The sequence below is a fragment of the Lynx canadensis genome, chromosome B4 (assembly GCF_007474595.2).
Source record: "Lynx canadensis isolate LIC74 chromosome B4, mLynCan4.pri.v2, whole genome shotgun sequence".
Classification (NCBI taxonomy): Eukaryota; Metazoa; Chordata; class Mammalia; order Carnivora; family Felidae; genus Lynx; species Lynx canadensis.
In genome coordinates, this window is record NC_044309.1 from 58,718,236 (window position 1) to 58,739,586 (window position 21,351).

Below are 21,351 nucleotides of genomic sequence, written 5' to 3' on the forward strand. Positions count from 1 at the left end.
TCCCACTCTAACCTCTTTTTTTTTTTTTCCTTCCCCTCCCCCATGGGTTCCTGTTAAGTTTCTCAGGATCCACATAAGAGTGAAACCATATGGTATCTGTCTTTCTCTGTATGGCTTATTTCACTTAGCATTACACTCTCCAGTTCCATCCACGTTGCTACAAAGGGCCATATTTCATTTTTTCTCATTGCCACATAGTATTCCATTGTGTATATAAACCACAATTTCTTTATCCATTCATCAGTTGATGGACATTTAGGCTCTTTCCATAATTTGGCTATTGTTGAGAGTGCTGCTATGAACATTGGGGTACAAGTGCCCCTATGCATCAGTACTCCTGTATCCCTTGGATAAATTCCTAGCAGTGCTATTGCTGGGTCATAGGGTAGGTCTATTTTTAATTTTCTGAGGAACCTCCACACTGCTTTCCAGAGCGGCTGCACCAATTTGCATTCCCATGAACAGTGCAAGAGGGTTCCCGTTTCTCCACATCCTCTCCAGCATCTATAGTCTCCTGATTTGTTCATTTTGGCCACTCTGACTGGCGTGAGGTGATACCTGAGTGTGGTTTTGATTTGTATTTCCCTGATAAGGAGCGACGCTGAACATCTTTTCATGTGCCTGTTGGCCATCTGGATGTCTTCTTTAGAGAAGTGTCTATTCGTGTTTTCTGCCCATTTCTTCACTGGGTTATTTGTTTTTCGGGTGTGGAGTTTGGTGAGCTCTTTATAGATTTTAGATACTAGCCCTTTGTCCGATATGTCATTTGCAAATATCTTTTCCCATTCCGTTGGTTGCCTTTTAGTTTTGTTGGTTGTTTCCTTTGCTGTGCAGAAGCTTTTTATCTTCATAAGGTCCCAGTAATTCACTTTTGCTTTTAATTCCCTTGCCTTTGGGGATGTGTCGAGTAAGAGATTGCTACGGCTGAGGTCAGAGAGATATTTTCCTGCTTTCTCCTCTAAGGTTTTGATGGTTTCCTGTCTCACATTTAGGTCCTTTATCCATTTTGAGTTTATTTTTGTAAATGGTGTGAGAAAGTGGTCTAGTTTCAACCTTCTGCATGTTGCTGTCCAGTTCTCCCAGCACCATTTGTTAAAGAGGCTGTCTTTTTTCCATTGGATGTTCTTTCCTGCTTTGTCAAAGATGAGTTGGCCATACGTTTGTGGGTCTAGTTCTGGGGTTTCTATTCTATTCCATTGGTCTGTGTGTCTGTTTTTGTGCCACTACCATGCTGTCTTGATGATGACAGCTTTGTAGTAGAGGCTAAAGTCTGGGATTGTGATGCCTCCTGCTTTGGTCTTCTTCTTCAAAATTCCTTTGGCTATTCGGGGCCTTTTGTGGTTCCATATGAATTTTAGGATTGCTTGTTCTAATTTCGAGAAGAATGCTGGTGCAATTTTGATTGGGATTGCATTGAATGTGTAGATAGCTTTGGGTAGTATTGACATTTTGACAATATTTATTTTTCCAATCCATGAGCAGGGAATGTCTTTCCATTTCTTTAAGTCTTCTTCAATTACCTTCATAAGCTTTCTATAGTTTTCAGCATACAGATCCTTTACATCTTTGGTTAGATTTATTCCTAGGTATTTTATGCTTCTTGGTGCAATTGTGAATGGGATCATTTTCTTTATTTGAAGAGACTCATTTTAGACCTGAGGACACCTTTAGATTCAGAGTGAGGGGTTGGAGAACTATTTATCATGCTACTGGAAGCCAAAAGAAAGCTGGAGTAGCCATACTTATATCAGACAAACTAGACTTTAAATTAAAGACGGTAACAAGAGATGAAGAAGGACATTATATAATAGTTAAAGGGTCTATCCATCAGGAAGAGCTAACAATTATAAATGTCTATGCGCCGAATACCGGAGCCCCCAAATATATAAAACAATTACTCATAAACATAAGCAACCTTATTGAGAAGAATGTGGTAATTGCAGGGGACTTTAACACCCCACTTACAGAAATGGATAGATCATCTAGACACACGGTCAATAAAGAAACAAGGGCCCTGAATGAGACATTGGATCAGATGGACTTGACAGATATATTTAGAACTCTGCATCCCAAAGCAACAGAATATACTTTCTTCTCGAGTGCACATGGAACATTCTCCAAGATAGATCATATACTGGGTCACAAAACAGCCCTTCATAAGTTTACAAGAATTGAGATCGTACCATGCATACTTTCAGACCACAATTCTATGAAGCTTGAAATCCACCACAGGAAAAAGTCTGGAAAACCTCCGAAAGCATGGAGGTTAAAGAACACCCTACTAACGAATGAGTGGGTCAACCAGGCAATTAGAGAAGAAATTAAAAAATATATGGAAACAAACGAAAATGAAAATACAACAATCCAAACGCTTTGGGACGCAGCGAAGGCAGTCCTGAGAGGAACATACATTGCAATCCAGGCCTATCTCAAGAAACAAGAAAAATCCCAAATACAAAATCTAACAGCACACCTAAAGGAAATAGAAGCAGAACAGCAAAGGCAGCCTAAACCCAGCAGAAGAAGAGAAATAATAAAGATCAGAGCAGAAATAAACAATATAGAATCTAAAAAAACTGTAGAGCAGATCAACGAAACCAAGAGTTGGTTTTTTGAAAAAATAAACAAAATTGACAAACCTCTAGCCAGGCTTCTCAAAAAGAAAAGGGAGATGACCCAAATAGATAAAATCATGAATGAAAATGGAAGTATTACAACCAATCCCTCAGAGATACAAACAATTATCAGGGAATACTATGAAAAATTATATGCCAACAAATTGGACAACCTGGAAGAAATGGACACATTCCTGAACACCCACACTCTTCCAAAACTCAATCAGGAGGAAATAGAAAGCTTGAACAGACCCATAACCAGCGAAGAAATTGAATCGGTTATCAAAAATCTCCCAACAAATAAGAGTCCAGGACCAGATGGCTTCCCAGGGGAGTTCTACCAGACGTTTAAAGCAGAGATAATACCTATCCTTCTCAAGCTATTCCAAGAAATAGAAAGGGAAGGAAAACTTCCAGACTCATTCTATGAAGCCAGTATTACTTTGATTCCTAAACCAGACAGAGACCCAGTAAAAAAAGAGAACTACAGGCCAATATCCCTGATGAATATGGATGCAAAAATTCTCAATAAGATACTAGCAAATCGAATTCAACGGCATATAAAAAGAATTATTCACCATGATCAAGTGGGATTCATTCCTGGGATGCAGGGCTGGTTCAACATTCACAAATCAATCAACGTGATACATCACATTAACAAAAAAAAAGGGAAGAACCATATGATCCTGTCAATCGATGCAGAAAAGGCCTTTGACAAAATCCAGCACCCTTTCTTAATAAAAACCCTTGAGAAAGTCGGGATAGAAGGAACATACTTAAAGGTCATAAAAGCCATTTATGAAAAGCCCACAGCTAACATCATCCTCAACGGGGAAAAACTGAGAGCTTTTTCCCTGAGATCAGGAACACGACAGGGATGCCCACTCTCACCGCTGTTGTTTAACATAGTGCTGGAAGTTCTAGCATCAGCAATCAGACAACAAAAGGAAATCAAAGGCATCAAAATTGGCAAAGATGAAGTCAAGCTTTCGCTTTTTGCAGATGACATGATATTATACATGGAAAATCCGATAGACTCCACCAAAAGTCTGCTAGAACTGATACATGAATTCAGCAAAGTTGCAGGATACAAAATCAATGTCCAGAAATCAGTTGCATTCTTATACACTAACAATGAAGCAACAGAAAGACAAATAAAGAAAATGATCCCATTCACAATTGCACCAAGAAGCATAAAATACCTAGGAATAAATCTAACCAAAGATGTAAAGGATCTGTATGCTGAAAACTATAGAAAGCTTATGAAGGTAATTGAAGAAGACTTAAAGAAATGGAAAGACATTCCCTGCTCATGGATTGGAAAAATAAATATTGTCAAAATGTCAATACTACCCAAAGCTATCTACACATTCAATGCAATCCCAATCAAAATTGCACCAGCATTCTTCTCGAAATTAGAACAAGCAATCCTAAAATTCATATGGAACCACAAAAGGCCCCGAATAGCCAAAGGAATTTTGAAGAAGAAGACCAAAGCAGGAGGCATCACAATCCCAGACTTTAGCCTCTACTACAAAGCTGTCATCATCAAGACAGCATGGTATTGGCACAAAAACAGACACACAGACCAATGGAATAGAATAGAAACCCCAGAACTAGACCCACAAACGTATGGCCAACTCATCTTTGACAAAGCAGGAAAGAACATCCAATGGAAAAAAGACAGCCTCTTTAACAAATGGTGCTGGGAGAACTGGACAGCAACATGCAGAAGGTTGAAACTAGACCACTTTCTCACACCATTTACAAAAATAAACTCAAAATGGAAAAAGGTTTTTTTTCTAAGATGATTATTTGTTTGATCATTCCCACTTAAAAAAAAAAAGAGTTTTAATTTCAGAAATTAAGAGCGATAAAATCCTAGATAGGGCATGGGAGTATTTCACCCTGCCCCTGTGGACTCAGGGATTTTGACATATCTTCTCTCATCCCCATACCCCAGCCATTGCTATGACTCTTCCAGCTGACCAGTGTGTTCATGGAAGATATGTGTCCTGTTTCTCTGGTATTAGGGCTGGAGACCAAATGGAGAGTCCCTGACCTAGATGATCTATAGATCCTTTCAAGGGCTTTGGATCTATATCCTTTCAGATGCATGTAACTGCTACTAAAGAAGTACTGCAGGAAAGTAGATGGGAGATTATCCTAAAACAAAAAAGGGAAGAAGCAGTTGAGCCTGTGATAAAGCATGTAGATTTCAATGAGTTATAAATATAGCTTTGAAGTACAGCAAACTAAACAGACTAGTTAAGAGATGCAGAATTCATTTTAGCCTAGCATTGTTTTCCCCAGAGTTTGTTAAATTCCCTTTTAATAGGCAGCAAAATAAAAAGGAAACAAAGACAAGAAACAATTTCAACGTCTCAAATTAAATAATATCAGTTATAAAATACTTTCCAGTGGATCGCTGCCAGTGCCCACTCCTTATCCTCTTTGGTATATGCTCTTATAAAAGTGAACTCTTTACAAATAAATTTAAAATTTTATATGTTATTTTGTATAATTTTTGTATTTTATATACTTTTTGGAGGTAGTTTTAGAAATAGGGTAGAGATTAAAATGTTTTACTACCAGTATCCCATTTTATTCTGCCTTTTGTCAAAATCTTCATCCCATTTTTTAAAATTTTGTGACCAAATTGTATTTTATTAATGATTTTCTTGTTTGTTTTTGTTAGACTTTTAAGACTGAAAGTTTTATTAGACTTGTAACACTTGTAGTTTATTCAGATTAGCACTAAATTTAGGTAAGTATTTTCAAAAGCAAATATATTTCATAGCATGGACTGCCTTTTTTATGGCTGATGGACCACCACGACTACTTCAGTGGACCCTTCTACATTGGAGGGGGGAGGTGTGTGCACACCTGTGTTCACATGCACACAAAGAGATTCACGAATGGGATGCAGGGGAAAGAGCTTCAGAGGGGTAACAGGGTCCTGAAACCAAGAGTTGGTCCCTAAAGGTCACCACAACATGCTTGTTGCCCAAGAGTCAGAGTCTAAAGGAAAATAATGTTCCAGCCATCCGGAATGTGAAACAACTTAAAGTTTTTCTTAAAAAAAGAGAGAAGAGCAGATATGTATTAAACCAAGCTCAGCTCAATTCCGGGACTGAGCTTGAACAATGCCTATGATATATATATGCTTAAGATCTCACCTCCTCCTAGTGTATTATTGTCTTTCTACCTTGTACATACCTCCATCATCAGTTATCATATCGGATGGTGATTGTAAACCTCTGGATTTGGCACACAGATTATATGTGGTGTATATGCTTTGGATGAACTAATACCACTGTAATAAAATACTTTGTTCTCTTTGTAATGTTTTCTCTGCTGTTTTATACCTATTTTTTAGAGTGAAAGTTTGTTTCAAGATCAAAGTCTCAAAGGAGAACATCTCAGCTGCTTTGGAAATAGAACTGACTAGAAGTAAAAAAAAAAAAAAAAAAAAATACAGTAAAGACCACAAAGATAAATAAGCTGAAATAATGTGGTTTTGATAGTTTCCTAAAAGTATTTTACCTTCTCAATTATGAGCACCACAGATCCTGCATGCTTACTTGTTTGTTTTTATACTCTGCGTTTAGAACCCAAGCTTCTGAGGCATGTTGGAAACCACAAAAATATAAAACTAGATATTTGGCTTTTAAGTGTATCTTCAATGTACACCTTCATCATTGTTACCCAGGGCACATTAGAAAAAAAGTCACTTGCATAACCTACTCGTTAACTCCCAAGATTAATTTGGGAAAATAATTTAAAATGCTTTATTCTTTAAAATTCTTGTTTAAAAAAAAAAACACCATTTAAAAGGGAGCATATTTAATTTGCTTCATTTCCAACCAGATATAATTAGTGCTTAGTGAGGCCTCAGCTCCCAGTGCACAAAACTAGGACATTGCTTTGTCTCTTGTTGGTTTTATTTAATTTGACTTTAGTGTCTTCACAATGAATTTATTGGCCTGATAAATTACTCCTTTGTTTTCAAAGACAAATCCTTCCTGTCACTCAGGTCTGTGTCAGTCCTTTCTACTTAGAGCTTTGTGGAACAGTCCCAGATGTTTATTCTTCCTACGTAATGGTAGGACTTTTTCTTTTTTTCCTAGAAAATGTTTATATTTTTCAAGTTTGTTTTTGAGTTGTCTTTTAAAATATACATATATATATATATATATATATATATATATACACACACACATGTGTGTGTACATATATGTCTGTATATACATATTTAAATATCTATGTATGGAAATTAGAATATATTTATATATTCTACTGGCACTCACAATGTGAAGCATTAGAATCATAACTGGAAGGGATATCGTGGTTGTTCCTCATGATTGGGCAGGGAACTGATCCAAAGCTGTGGGTTTCATTGAGCCTCCTCTTATGAAATTTAACATACTGCTTGTGGTCAGGCTCAGAAGGTGAATTTTTTTTATCATATTTTTTTAATTTACATCCAAGTTAGTTAGCATATGGTGCAACAGTGGTTTCAGGAGTAGATTCCTTAATGTCCCTTACCCATTTAGCCCATCCCCCTTCCCACCACCCCTCCAGTAACCCTGTGTTCTCCATATTTAAAATGACATATCAGATAAAGGGTTAGTATCCAAAATGTTAAAGAACTTATCAAACTCAGCACCCAAAAAAACATAATACAGTGAAGAAATGGGCAAAGGACGTGAATAGACATTTCTCCAAAGGAGACATCCAGATGGCCAACCGACACATGAAAAATGCTCAACATCACTCATCATCCAGGAAATACAAATCAAAACCACAATGAGATACCACCTCACACCTGTCAGAATGGCTAACATTAATAACTCAGGCAACAACAGATGTTGGTGAGGATGAGGAGAAAGAGGATCTCTTTTGCACTGCTGGTGGGAATGCAAGCTGGTGCAGCCACTCTGGAAAACATTATGGAGGTTCCTCAAAAAATTAAAAATAGAACTACTCTACGACCTAGCAGTTGCACTACTAGGTATTTATCCAAGGATACAGGTATGCTGTTTCAAAGGGACACATGCACGCCAATGTTTATAGCAGCACTATCAACAATAGCCAAAGTATGGGAAGAACCCAAATGTCCATCGATGGATGAATGGATAAAGAAGATGTGGTATATATATATACAATGGAGTATTACTTGGCAACCAAAAAGAATGAAATCTTGCCATTTGCAACTACATGGATGGAACTAGAGGGTATTATGCTAAGCAAAATTAGTCAGAGAAAGACAAATATCAGGACTTAATTCATATGAGGACCTTAAGACACAACAGATGAACACAAGGAAAGGGAAGCAAAAATAATATAAAAACAGGGAGGGGGACAAAACATAAGAGACTCTTAAATAGGGAGAATCAGAAGGTGAGTTCTTAAGGTGACTTTCATGGCATCTCCAAAGAAATCATCATCAGAATTAGTTTTGTGAAGTAGATAAAACAATCTCCATTCCTTGGTTTTGCTTAGGCAGGTGGAAGGTGGCCTCTTTATCTGCTGCAGATAGTTCACTTATAATAAATCTGGGAGGCTGTTAGGGGTCTGAGTTGGTGTAGTCCTAATTTCAGTCTAGACTCTGTTGAGTCTGGGTGTGAGAGGACTCAAGATTAGAGACCTGAGTTCTTTACCTAACTCTTTTAACCTTAACTCTTGAACTCTTGAACTCTACTAACCTCAACTATTTGGTGTTTTGTTTTGTTTTTGGTAGTGGGAGGGGGGGAGTATTATAAAATGATAGTATTATAGATTATAAATTATAGAGATATATTTAGAGAATATAGATTATATGGATTATAAAATGATAACTGCTTGCCTAACTTCATAAATTATCTAGCACTTGTCAATACATGATGTATTTAAAATTAAATCATTATTTCATTTTCTGGCCTTGCATCATCCTCATCCTCATGAGTATTTGATTCATTTGAACAGTAGCTTTTTGCTTTGATTTTGGTAATAATATCAATGTTTTTGCTTTTTAGTTGTTGAATCATAACTTTAAATATATTAGTGTTTTGATTTTTAAAAAAGGAAATTAGGACATTGTTTAATCTCCTTAACATAAGATTTCTGGTTCAGTAGCTAGGCACAAATAATTGGTTCCTTAGATTTGAATTTAAAAAATGAAAAATTTCATTCTCTTAGTCATTCTGCCACTTCTAGGTAAATTTTGAGCAATGGAAAAACTTTCCAAAAGTTCAAATTATACTTCTATTAACGTTTCAGTTAACTAGCTATAGATACCTCTTGACTGTAAAAACTACTGTCCCATGCTACTGTGCTGAAACCTCCTGAATGCCCTTCTTCATTCCCTTTCTCTGCCCCTCCCCCCACGTCTGCAGGTTTTAGACATTAAATCTACTGGCTTTTAAATAGTAAATATGTTAGGCCTTGAATCCTTGATTCCTGTTTTATTAGTAAGGTAACTGCTGACTCTTCATTATACTGAGACTTCATATTTTCTGAGCACTGAATATATTTATATAGAACTAACATGAATTTAATATATTAATATTTGTCACATGTAGGTTTTAGTCTCTGAGATTTTTTTCATAGTCTAAAGTTTAATAATTTACTTAATCTTTTTCCCTGAATATGTTGCTTACCATCACATTAAAACACAAGTCATGAGTTTTTTGACATTTCTTAAATTTGTTTTCATATGTACAGCTTTTAGAGTATTTCACTGTTTAGTTTGTTCTTCAAAGGTCTATACTCTTTCACTTTGGGAGCTCAGTTGGAGTAATATCATTATGAATTTGTAGAAATTTAGACAGTCATAAATGCATCGATTTCCTGGCTTTGACATTGGATGATTGTATAACTTAAACAGTTGTTATCAACGTAATGAACCTGCACATTGTTCACAACATTAGCTGTTATAAAGGAAACGAATTCTGACTTCTAGTTTAAAATATAGTTAAGGAATTAGAAGGGGTGTGTGTGTGTGTGTGTGTGTGTGTGTGTCCATCCATGCACATGCACACACATGTATGTGTATGAATATGTTTGTTTACACATATATACACATATACATACATTAAAATACAAATTTGCAAATCTAGATCAGTCTTAACAATGGAAGTACAGGACAGCCTGATATAAATGTGTACAATAATGCTAAGGAGATACTATTTAAGGGCATAGAGTATACTTGAGTGTGTTTTATGGCTTTATGTCACCTTTCTGATACTGTGATGTTGTTGGATCTGTCTTCTCAGTTCCAGATGCAGATTTCTAGTTTTGCTGAACAGCTCTACAGAAATATTGCTCTTACAAATTCAAAATATCCAAAACTTAAAAACTTTTTGTTTATGGCAAAATCATATTGAGAATATGAATTGCTAGTTATTGTAAATATTTTGGAACTTTTAGGGTCTAGTTTCAAAAATAAAATGAAGTACATGTTTATTTAATTCTTTTCTTAAATAATATAGTTACAGAAAAGATTAGTTTATCTTTTCTGCACCTAAATAAGCTAAACATAGCAATTTAAGAACTTGTTTACAGAGAATACAATGTATTTGAAAGAACACTTTGGAAAAGACCATATGTTGTGTTCACTCTGTGTATTCCCAAGCTTTGAAATGGAAAAGAATATTAGCCACAGGTCTATCTATGGGTCTATTTGTCTTCATAATCTTAGATAAGTTATTTAGATAGGTCATTTATAAACCGGAATCTGAAAATGGCTTGAGAAGTCCGTACTGTTTACTTTATCAATTCCTTTGTTTTGATTTCATTAAATTCCTTACATTCTTTTTATTAAAACTCTCTGAGTGTGTAGGGTGGAGCATGTCTTTCTTTTTAACTGGAGACATTTGGCCTATTTTGATTAATCTGTTTTTAGGGAGGGAAAAGCTTTGCTTAAAGTGATAAGGTGTTGAGAAAGAGCCCTGTCAGCAGAATTTTATACTACACCGATATTTTTTTCATTTCTAAACATTAGGCATTATTTGTGCAGTTATTTTTCTATCTACTCTTTTACTTGCACACTTCCTTTCACTGAGCATTTAAAAATTAATAGCCAGAAAATTATTTCAATTAAATATTTAAGATCACATGGAAGCCACAAATTGTAGATTAGAACAGTAGTATTCCTTTCATAGGTATTACCTTGAGATATACAATATTTAGGAATTTTACAATGTAGTGTAATATTCATCGTAGCATCACCACTGGAGTAATCCTTGGCCATATTTTTTGACGCATTTCATTCCATTGGGTGATAGTTCTACAAGGGACTTTGCCAAGGTAATTGCTAGATTAGCAGTACTTGAGCTTTTCATTTTACTCTAAAAATATAGGAGTTGATGAAATGTAAACACATTGTAGAAATCAGATGTACTAATGAAATGTAAATAAATTTATTTAAACATAACAAAAACTTAAGTTTCTACCCCCCATCCCCACCCCTTGTTTAATTTGGAAAGTGTTTTGGGATTTTTAACAGTTAATTGCTTTAGTTGCTGTGCCTTACAGTTGAGCCATTTATATTAATTCATGTGCTCTAGGTTAGGTGTATAGCTTTCCTCATTCAGTCTGCCTACTGACTGACAGGTCACACCCATCCTCACCTAGCACCATTAATTTCAGTAAAGGGCAGGGACTAGGCCTAAGCCCAATTCTTTAAATAGAATATTGTCAAGTAGAATACCACTTTAGTCAACATCAATGATCATATTTATAATAAATACCATGCCTTTTGCCCCAATATGTCATAGCACACATCTCAAACTTAGCATCTGTCTTCTCCAATAAGACTGAATGCCCCCTCAAACAATGCAATACTTCATAGATTATTTGAACTCTAAAACTTCCCCAAATGAATGCAGAGCAGCACATAATACCTCTTTAAAGAGAATGGAAACTAAAGATAATGTAAGGAATAAAGTATGGTACTTTGGAACAATAGCATTATGGGTACACTGAATAACCTCGATATTAAATTTTTGCTATGAAGGAAAATACCTATTACTTACTAAAATATAACCAAAACATGCACCTATTTTTGCATATCATCTAGGGATTTAATTATTTAATTGGCTTAGATTGTCTTCTACAACAAGCAAAATTCTTCTTGACTCTTTTTTCTTATCTTTTTTTTTTTTTTTTGAGACAGCATGTGCACATGCGCATGCATGAGTGGGGGAGGAGGAGAGGGACAGGGAGAGAAAAAACATACAGGCTCTGATAGCACAGAACCTGCTACAGGGCTGGATCTCATGAATTGTGAGATCATGACCTCAACTGAAGTCAATCGTCAGGTGTTCAACAGAGTCACCCAAGTGCCCCTCTTCTTGACTTTTAAAGATTATGGGAAAACTGTCTTTTCATATTGTTTATACTTTTTTATATGTAAAGTTTATTTATTTATTTTGAGAGAGCACAGGAGGAGCAGAGACAGGGAAAGAAAGAGATATGTGGGACTCAAACCCACGAACCGTGAGATCATGACCTGACCTGAAATCAAGAGTCGGAGGCTTAACCAACTGAGCCACTCAGGTACCCCTGTTCATACTTTTTAAATTTTTGAATTGAAATAGTCCACTTTAACAAAGATTCTTAGGGATCATGCATGTTTAGTTTTGCCAAATACAATTTCAGGCTTCTGTAGTCTTAAAGCATTTAGTACTTCACCAACTGAGTAAGTATAATAATGAAATTTTGGAAAACATTTGAACTGTTGCACTTTATATACTGTGTTAATTAAATCTTAAAATTGAATTTAGTGTAAATTTTATAGTCTGGCAACTACTTTGAGCCAGGAGTCAGGCACTCACATTTTCTTTAATTTTATATATTTATTTCATTAGTATTTCCTCCCAAAATTCTTTTATTTTGGCTTTCAAATGTTTACATTCTAATTTAGCTTAGAAATACTAATTTCCTGTACCTTCAGAGGAACATGTTTTGACATACAAATTTTGGCTATTTGAAGTCACCATTGTAACTGTAAGTCAAAACAATGTTCTGTTGAAAAGTTTATACTTATTTCATTGTAAGTATAAAAATGGGCTTACTTGTCGGAATTGATGGGCTCAGTATTTATGAAAACATGAACGAGAAGGGGCGCCTGGGTGGCGCAGTCGGTTAAGCGTCCGACTTCAGCCAGGTCACGATCTCGCGGTCCGTGAGTTCGAGCCCCGCGTCGGGCTCTGGGCTGATGGCTCAGAGCCTGGAGCCTGTTTCCGATTCTGTGTCTCCCTCTCTCTCTCTGCCCCTCCCCCGTTCATGCTCTGCCTCTTTCTGTCCCAAAAATAAATAAACGTTGGAAAAAAAAAACAAAAACATGAACGAGAAGTCTGTAGTGATCTTGGCTTCATGAATAAAAAATAAATTTGTTTTTATCCCCTATTAAGTAAAACATTGGGTTTTATCACAGAACGTCATTAATACTAAATTCAGGAAATAGATTCTTTATACCTGAATGATGACCATAAAGTCACAGCATAATTTTGTTACTCAAATGGATAAAAATCACTAATGAAGTAGCCAGTATCTATTCAGATGTGGAGAAGAAAAATGATTTTGCCTTGCAGACAGTTTGTTGTAGTAGAAAGGATCTAGACTTTGGAGGTCTAATAACATTTGGATTTAGACCCAAGCTCTATTCCTGCTTCACTGAGACAAGGGAGGTATCAGAGGAGCAGTTTCTGGTAGGAATCTCAGGGGTCATGTATTCCTTACTAAGTCTGATTATTATCGAATATTAGCTCCTTGCTTCTTCTCAGCTCTATGGCAATGATTAGGCTAAATATATCACTCAACTTAGTCGTATTGGAATTTATATGTCCCATGGTCACATCCACTTGATTACTTTCTCTCCTGAGCCAAGACTGGTGATTACAGAGTCCTGGAAAACTTTACTAATAACTTTATTTCATAAATATAAGTAACTTTTTAGTAGTTACAAGCATTATCAGAGTGGATCTTCTACTTACTGGCTGAGTAAGTCTGGGCAAGTTCCTAATTTCTCTATACCTCCATTTCTTCATTTGTATCATAATAATTCATATCATATAGAGATATAGATGGGTATTAAAAGGATTAAATATAACAGTTAACTTTTCATCTATCACAAAGTAAGAGCTGAGGTAGCTATTTATTATTATTCTTGTGTTATAACAAAGACATGTTTTTATTTGAAGGGTTGGTTTACAGTGAAGGTACTAAAGTGCATTTGCTCAAGGAGAAATATCACAAATCTGTTTGCACTCACATCTACATTTAAAATGTCACCAAGTTTTCAGGAGTTTTTTATTTGTCTGGGAAACTCCTTTTATCTCTCCTTGTATCCTAAAATGACAGCTTGCTGGATAGAGTATTCATGGCTGCATATTTTTCCCATTCAGCACAGTTGAATTCAGCACATGCCACTCCGTTTTGGTCTGCCAAGTTTCTGTGGACAGATCTGCTGCTAACCTTATTTGTCTTCCCTTGTAAGTTAAGGGATTTCTTTTGTCCTGCTACTTTTAGGATTTTTTCCTTACCTGTATTTTGCAAATTTTACTAAGGTATGTCTTGGTGTTGGCCTGCTTTTGTTGATTTTGTTAAGAGTTCTCTGTGCCTCCTGGATTTGGATGTCTGTTTCCTTTCTCAGATTAGGGAAGTTTTCAGGTATAATTTGTTTAAATAAACCTTCTGCCTTTTTTTCCCTCTCTTCTTCTGGGACTCCTATGATATGAATATTTATGGAGTCACTGAGTTCTCTAAGTCTGCATTTGGGATCCAATATGTTTCTTTCCTTCTTTTTTTCAGCTTAATTATTTTCCATAATTTTGTCCTCTATATCACTTATTTGTTCCTCTGCTTCTTCCATCCTTGTGGTCATTACATCCAGTTGGTTTCATATCTTGGTTATAGCATTTTTTTTATTTTGGCCTGACTAGTTTTTAGTCTGTGGTAAGGGACTCTCTGGTGTTCTATGTTTTTCTCAAGCCCAGCTAGTATCCTTATGATCAATGCTTTAAATCCTGGATCAAGCATATTACTTATATGTGTTTCAATTAGACCCCTAGCTGTGACCTTTTCTTGTTCTTTTTTGGGGGGATAAATTCTTCCATCCTGGCATTTTGTCTGTTTCTGTCTTCCTTTTCTGTGTCTTAGGAAAGCCTGTTATGTTTCCTGCTCCTGAGAGTAATGGCTTTATAAAGAAGAGGCCATATACTGTCCAGGGCCTGGTGCTTTAGGAAGTGTCTCTGGTGTATGCTATGTGCACTCTGCTACTGTGTTTTAGCTGCTGTTTCCCTCACGTCACTCCTCTGCAGAGTTTCTCCTTACCTGCAGCGGGGAGTGTTTCAACCTTGTCCAGAGTGTGGCGAATTTTATCTAGGTGTAGTCTGGTCTGCTTGTTAAAAGAGACCTGATGCTATTTTATACTAGAGTTGAAGCTTTGCAGAACTCTAATTGTCAGTAGACTTGGTGCATGCAGGGGGTTGGAGGGGGACGGTTGTGCTGGTCTTCTGTGGGTGGGGCCCGCTGCACTGGTTCTGACACACTTACCTGAGCAAAGCAGCACCTGCAGAGCATGGGGGTGGGGGAGGGCCTGGTGTTGGTAGTTTACACCGCCACTGTTGACACTGTGCTGATTACTGAAGTTAGTTTATGCTGAGGGCGGGGAGAGATAAATGGTACCCACCAGCTCCTTTGTACCCATAGAGGCAATGCCACCTCTCTCAGATGTGCTCCAGGAAGGGGGAACTGTCTCTCCCGATGTGTCCCAGGAGATCTCAGATCACACTTCCATCTGCCTCTGGATTATCTGCCCTCCTTCTCCACAGGAGCACTGCAGTGTCCACTGGGCTCCACACCTGCCATACCGTGGACCTCTGCAACTCCAGTCTTTGGTTGTAAAAACTCATGAAAATCAGCCCCTCTTATTTTCCTAGTCAGTGGCTTTGAGGAAACATTCCTCCTTGTGTGATCCCCTGTGCACTCCTCTCTCTCTCACCTTTCTCTGTGACCAAGGATCCCTCCCTTCTGTAGCACCCACAATCCACTTCTTTTCCAAATCACATCTCTGCACCTCCTGCCTTCCATGATTCCCCTCTTCTCTGTCTCTCTAGTTGTGCAATTCTGTCAGTCCTTAGATCGCCTTCTTGGGCATTCAGAATGAATTGGTATTTATCTAGCTTAGTTCAAGGGACCAAACAAGCTTCAGGTCCTCCTACTACTACTTAACTCCTCCTTTCCTTCAGTAATTTTTTTAGAAATACATTATAGCCTTGTTCACTGCAATGTTTTCTAATGATTATGAGTGAGAGCCATGAAATAGCACATATAGTAAAAGGCATGATTTAATTGATGCCAGAGTTTAGGGCTTTTACATTAAGAGTTTTGAGAGTGTGACCCCTCATCCCAGGCTGAGAGCTGTAACAGGAATTAAGCCATCACAGATCTTGACACTGCACACATGCCTCCAACTACCTCTAAAGGGCCTCAAAGTAGACTGGGATCCTAACAGAAGATATAATTACAAAACAGATGGCTTTTTATGTTTCTTTTTTATATTACTTCAGCAAGAAATGGAACCCAGTGGTATATTATTTTTTTATATTTCTTTTTTTTTTTTTTTTTTTAATTTTTTTTTTCAACGTTTTATTTATTTTTGGGACAGAGAGAGACAGAGCATGAACGGGGGAGGGGCAGAGAGAGAGGGAGACACAGAATCGGAAACAGGCTCCAGGCTCTGAGCCATCAGCCCAGAGCCTGACGCGGGGCTCGAACTCACAGACCGCGAGATCGTGACCTGGCTGAAATCGGACGCTTAACCGACTGCGCCACCCAGGCGCCCCATTTTTTTATATTTCTTAGGAGATTTTGTCCTAGTAAAACCAAGTTGCAAGGACCTCTACTGTTCCACCTTCCATAAACATTTAACAAAATTAGCAAGAACAGACAACACATATTTTTTCATACTTCTGTTATATCAATGGTAGCCACCATTTTATGGTCTATTTTGTTTATAATTATTTTTTTAAGTGTATATATCTATTTTGAGAGTAAGAAATAGAGCATGACCAGGGAAGGGGCAGAGAGAGGGAGAGAAAGGATCCCAAGCAGGCTCCATGCTATTAGTGCAGAACCCAGTGCAGGGCTCAAACTCCCAAACCGTGAGATCATGACCTGAGCCAAAACCAAAAGTCAGATGCTTAACTGACTGAGCCACCCAGTTGCCCCTGGTCTGACTATTTTAACTAGAGTGTTTTATAGGAGCAACTCCTTCAACATCTTCTATACTGGACATTTAATTTATTTCAGTATATGTAAATATATTTAACTTCAGTTTTCAGACTAATATTATTCCAAATATTGCCTAACATCTATTCATGTGACCTTGATCAAATGATGTAATTGGCCAGCCCCCAGCCTTTTGTGTTCAGATAAATGATTACACTAGTTGATGGCCAGTGAGTTGCTAGCTCTGAAAGACAAGATATCTTATCCATTTGGTTTCAGTGAACTCTATGAAGTGAGAGAAAATACCATCATGTGCCTATCCCTCTCTGATTTCTCCAGTGCATGGAATCTACAGCTTCCTTGTTATAAGTTTTACCAAGTAGAGCCAAATGTATTTTGGGGTGTTGTTGGCTGTCTTGTGACTTGGGAAGAAGAATATGGCAAAGGTAGAATGGTAGAAAGGAAGGAATAAAAGAAGGTGCATGTGCTGACATTTTAGTGGCACTTGTGTGGAATGGTGACATTCCACTTAAAGTTCACTCAGGGCTACTACCACTAGAGAGACTGTGACAACCATAAATTGGCTTACAATGATGGCTATAGGGGCCATTGGAGGACTTGAACTGGATTGTTTCTGTGTGTTGGTCTAAGTTCATCTCCATCACTATTATGATATTCCTACATACCTACCAAGTGGTCATTGTCTCATGCCACCACAATAGCTCCCTAGCATCTTCTCTTGTGATCCTTTTCAGGCTGTGATGTTCCAAGTTAAATTCCCAAGCAAAACTCTTGATTTAGTAGTGTTCTGTCAACCAGAAGTCAAAGAAGAATTCAGTCTAATAAACATGGCCTTGTGTTTCATGGATTATTAGAATGATTTTACAAATGGTAACCATTTTGTAGGGAATAGGCAAGAAATGACTTTCTGGTAGTGTCAGTATGTTAGACTGGTAGAAGGAATTATTATCCTGAAGCAGAGCTTGCTTTTGTGACTAACCTTAATTACTAGAAACACATCTCTTTATTTTCTAAAATGGGCAATTACAAAGATTTTGCTTCCTCTCCAAGTTATAATTCTTACATAGAAATCCTGTGTTCCTGCTTAGAGTTTTAATTAACAGATCAAAGTTTACCCAAATTCTTAGTTCAGAAATAAGGTTGGTGAAGTATTATACTCCCAAAAGTTTCTTGATACTCTTTTATGAACATTTGCTTAACATCTCTGGGTATAGGAGATACCAAAGTCATAGATTATCAGTTTAACATTATATATGATTTAGAAAAATATAATTGCCAATAAGCTTTCTGGAGGTGGGTTTGAATAGGAAATTCAACTGAAGGTAATGGCTCTTATACCACTAAATTTGATGCTAAATAAAAAACTAAAGTTACTAGCTATATTTATTTTAAAAGTTTGTTTTTTAAGAAAATAAAAAGTAGTTCTTAATAGCAAAATCAGTATTTCTGTTCCAGTAATTTTAACTTGATTTGTATCTTGCTTATACCAGATGCAGTTGAAATTTCCTAAAATGGATGCTAATCCCAATTATCATTTCTAATCTCTATCTAAAAACTTTGAGAATGTTGGCTGCTCTTAAGTATATGGTATAATAACCTAAAATGTCTTTATTTTTAGATGCTCTTATTAAAATAATAGTATTTCTGAAACTTTTATATTAATAAGTATAATAACTTACAATATTATAATATAGTAAAAAAGTTTCTAACTTCTGAAAGCTATATTTATTTCCATAACTAACTTTTGTTGAATTCATACTTTGTGCCAAGCCCTGCACTAAGTCCATTTTAAAAAGACATGTCATTTCTCACAAATGCCTCTTGAAAAGTTATGCATCTTGACTTAAGTCACACAGTAAGTAATTGACTCAGGATTTGAACCTTGGTGCATGCTGTTTCCACTAATCAGTGTTACCTTGGGGGGAAAAATGGCTTTTTCCAAAAAGTAGTTTTTAATGGTGTGAACTTAAAAAAAAAAAAATGCCAGAAATCTCTGAAGCTTTGCTTTGTATTTAAGGAAAGAGTTAAAAATTATCACAAATATGCAGACACATTTATTTTGGACTCTGTAAGTAAATCTGGATATAATTTTCAAAAGCTGAAGGAATAATTTGTTAGTGCTGAAAATGAACCTAATCATGAGACACTCGCTTTGCTGACTTGTGTATTTATTTGTCATAGGTTCTCTGAATTAAAACTGTAGTTTCTTAACATGATTTAGTTGGTTTACTCTTTACTTTCTCCTAAAATGGACAGTATGCACATGTTGTCTGATCCTTGCTTACTGACAAAAATCAATTTCTAGGTGATGATAGATGAGATTTCTTAGTGTAACTTAGGACATTTTAAAAGCATTTATTTGAATACATTGAATCCTTCTAGAGAGGCCTGCCTTATTCATGCTTTAGTTTCTTCATTCATCCCAATTTTGAATATATGCCCCTATTCCTAGGTTTGTGACCTTGAGAGAATTATTTAAACTGAGATTCACTTAAAATGAGACTAATGGTACCTAACTCACTCGTGTTGTGAGGAATAAATGAGAAACAATACACTGTGCTTACCAGATGGTAGGTACTCAGGCCATTCCTTGCCATAGTTGCAGAACGGTCACTTGAACATGTTAAATCTGGAAAATGTTAAATCACTGCATGTGTTTAAATGTTGTGACCTGAGGATAATGAATAGTAGAAGGAAGAGCATGGGTTTGCTGGATGTAATAATTAATATGCAAATATTGCTTATCATTGTGAATTTTTAAAAATGTAATATCAAAGAAAAAATCCTATGACTTTTCTAAAAAGAAAAATATAAAACCTATCTTTAGAAGAGATGGCTTAATCATGGCAATTAAGACTTTTCATATAAGAGAAAGAGAAAAGCTATTAAATTTTCTCATTTGTTCTATATTATTCCTACAATATAGTTGTATCCGTCACCACTTCTGGGTGTTTCAAAATACATTAAAAGGCTAACAGAAATCTCATTTTACCTACAGCATATCTTCAAAAGTTGGTAATTTTGTATCCTGTAGTTCAGTGGGATATTTTATAGGCATTATGCCTCTTTTCCACTCTCTCACCCTCCATGCTGAGTCACTGAGTACTAGTTTAACAAAGTTTAACCAGTTTCTCTACTGTGGGATATCTTGCCGCACATTGTCTCCCACACTGTATTTTGAAATGTTTCCCAAAATTGTTAAACTGGGGAACCTTATTTCCTTATGGTGCGTGCACAGGACTATTGTTCTCAATATTTCATTTGGGAAGGATCTTATTGATATCACTAAGGTCATCTTCCTCAGTGCCCACTTTTAACATTTTGTACTTTTTATGACAACCTACTCTCTGTGACACCATTTCCAGAACTGTGTTATAGCAAAATAATGGGTTTTCTGAAAGCAACTGAACATTTAACTGTATTTCCAAAATACAGAACCAGAGTGTTATAAAACAGGCATCACCTGAACACTGCAGTTCAGGGGCAGATAACCTATGACTGGCATCTGATGCAATTTTCCAGAACCTGTTACCTGTACCTACCAAAATCTGTTTTCTTACCCACCGCCTTCCTTCCTAATCTGTTTTCACTCTTCTCCTTCTCCACCCACATTGTGCTTCATCCTCTCATGTTATCCAGGTTGTTTTTCTTTTTTTTTAAACTTATGTTACTTTCCCATCACCCACAGGCAATATGTACCTATTTTTTTCCTTACCTCAAAACCATTTGAGCATTAAAAAGTTAATCCTTTTTTAGTTTGTAGCAGTTGTTCTACATAACTTCATAATTCCCACATCAAATCAGTTTTAGAATAAGGTAATCTAAAGTTAAAGTTCCTTTAGTTTTTATTTTTTCACTAGTTTTCTATACAAAAGAGAATTTGGGTATCTTATTATTGATTCCAATAAATATTATTCAGGATATACCATGTTCATTGTGCAGAATCTCTTTCTGTATGATGCCAAAAAAACTAGTGCTTAGCATTAGTATTTTATTTAAAGTAGCTAGTTTGATTGTAAAGATTTTGTTATAACTCATTTTATCTGTATGATGTTTCTATAAAGAATGCTTTAATATGCAGTAACCAAAAACTGGACATGAAAGAAATGATAAAATTGGCAATAAGCTTGCTTGTATGTTTGTGTCTAGTGTCCAGGGAGTAAAGGAATTTGCTCAGTAGCTCAATGGTAGCCATCACAAGGAACTTACACCATTTTTAAATATGCAGTCAGCACTTATTTGTGAGAGCCTTTGGTCACAACAGTTTTGTCCGCTGATCAAGACATCACCTTGTTTTGTGTGTTTTTCTCTTGAAAGATACCTTATTTGATATTTATTGTTGATTCATTAACATTGAGCTCACAACCAATAGCACTATAACTCACACCCAAACCAAACCTATCTAATAACATATTTTCTTCGTAAGTCGCATCACAACCTTCTTGCATTTAGGAACACTAGATAGTGTCTGCACTGTGTTTGGGAGCCATTTTCAGCA

General features: G+C 36.3%; 1 protein-coding gene across 2 annotated transcripts in view; it reads left to right on the forward strand.

Moving 5' to 3' along the window:
- RASSF8 (Ras association domain family member 8) overlaps positions 1-21,351 on the forward strand; it is a 119,780-nt gene that overhangs the window by 79,661 nt on the left and 18,768 nt on the right. The window contains exon 1 of one of the 2 annotated variants that reach the window (XM_030321989.1): positions 12,127-12,155. The exons of the other annotated variant lie outside the window; for it this stretch is intronic. The gene's annotated coding sequence lies outside the window, so the exon portion shown is untranslated. Of the gene's footprint in view, positions 1-12,126; positions 12,156-21,351 lie in introns of those variants that run through there. 2 annotated transcript variants of the gene reach the window in all.